This window comes from Armigeres subalbatus, chromosome 3 (assembly GCF_024139115.2).
Source record: "Armigeres subalbatus isolate Guangzhou_Male chromosome 3, GZ_Asu_2, whole genome shotgun sequence".
NCBI lineage: Eukaryota > Metazoa > Arthropoda > Insecta > Diptera > Culicidae > Armigeres > Armigeres subalbatus.
The window spans coordinates 230,589,057-230,590,691 of NC_085141.1; the positions used below are offsets into that span (position 1 = coordinate 230,589,057).

Below are 1,635 nucleotides of genomic sequence, written 5' to 3' on the forward strand. Positions count from 1 at the left end.
CTCGTGACCCTCTGAGTTTCTTGATTCCAAAACCGTATGCCTACGTCGAGTTGCTGACGTTGGGCAACTTTATTGAGCGTTTCGTCGAAACCAAGTACAAATTCAGAAGTTTTCTCTATCATATTGAGCAAATTCTCAGAAAAATATGGAGCCAAACCATGGATAATCAAATATCCTATCTTTGTCCGCCCCAGCTCAAGCTTTGAAGCTATTTCGCTATCCGGAAACATCAAGGGAAACAAACTGACATCTTCTCCGGCACCTCGATTTGATTTGTGCGCCATGACAGTTTGCATAGCCCACACAATTTCAGCTGAAGTAACTTTGTCACTTAAAAGATACTTGCTCATCAAACCTGATCCACTTGCAGCGTTGTCGCTACTCTGCCTAACAATATTGCTGGAGTAAGAAAGAATATTTGCTGCCACGGTGTTTGCCGGGTTGTCTGAAATAAATATTTAGAAGGTTCATGAGTATGTGGGAATCAATATTACAAACATATTACAACGATTTTTTTAAATCTTCAATTGTCTTTTACCGTTTTCAAAGGATCAGCCGGGGCATTTTTAGCATGATCTGGAATAAATATGAGCATAGGCGGAATAAGTATATTATCACTACGATCAATAGATAATCACTAGCTGTATTTAGACGCTTACCGTTTGCTTGTGATTTACTCCCAGAAGTGACAGCTAACAAACCCACTGTAAGGTTCGTTCGCCGAGTTTTTTCTTCTAGCTGGTGCCTTTTGCCTTTTTCGTGACTTGTGAAGACCACTTTCCCCATAGTGTCGATTTTAATAGTTTTATTGCGCCACACGCATTTAGCCGATTTGTTGTCCTGTGTATCAGCGGCACACCATGGAAAAATCTCCTTATATTTCGCAGAAAATGTCGTACACATCACGGATTGATTTATTTACTCCCGAAAGAACAAGTGTGTCTGAACTAAACTGCAACTCACTACGGAATTCAAAATCGTTAACTACACAACGGATCACTCAAACCATCAGGAAAGTCGCTTTCTAAAATACCTGTACAATTTACTGTAGGCTAGAATGAGTCTTTCAGATGCAAAGTGTGAGTAGTACAAAGATCATCAAACAAAGGTGAGGCAATTGAAATTATCTTTTCTCTTGCTTTTGCTCTCATTCACGTCACTTGCTATTCACACACTATCACTCAATCACCATTGGTTAGCAAAACAGGTAATGTGTAAAGAAGAGTATCAAGTATCGACTTTTTGTTGATGGAAATGAAAATACAGAAGGGGCAATGAGAAAAGATACTGAGGTGAGGAAGAAAACCAAATGCAAGTGTATTAGTGAACGATCGAAAATGTAAACAACAAGGCACGCACACAAAATATGGACACAGACAAACAGACATAACACATTGAACATTCACTCATAAAATTTATCGTCATTCAAACACTAACGACATTTGTTGATTTCAGTTAGTTAGGCAAGTCACGAACCAGATGGCGGTAATGAGCAAACGTCAAACTAGAGCAAGTCCAATGCGCGCGCCACGAGTCATCGATTGGCCTACTAATGATTAATTGAATTGACCAGTAAATCAGCGAACGATAAAAATTTGACGCGTTTTATGTCTGTTTGTCTGTGATATGGATTTC

General features: G+C 39.3%; 1 long non-coding RNA gene across 1 annotated transcript; it reads right to left on the reverse strand.

The window, feature by feature from the left end:
• Window positions 1-378: 378 nt before the first annotated feature.
• On the reverse strand, window positions 379-784 carry LOC134226572 (uncharacterized). The gene is made up of 3 exons (XR_009983507.1): window positions 660-784; window positions 539-576; window positions 379-445 (listed from the first exon to the last, which is right to left on the reverse strand). It is a non-coding gene; the product is annotated as an uncharacterized LOC134226572 (long non-coding RNA).
• Window positions 785-1,635: the final 851 nt, after the last annotated feature.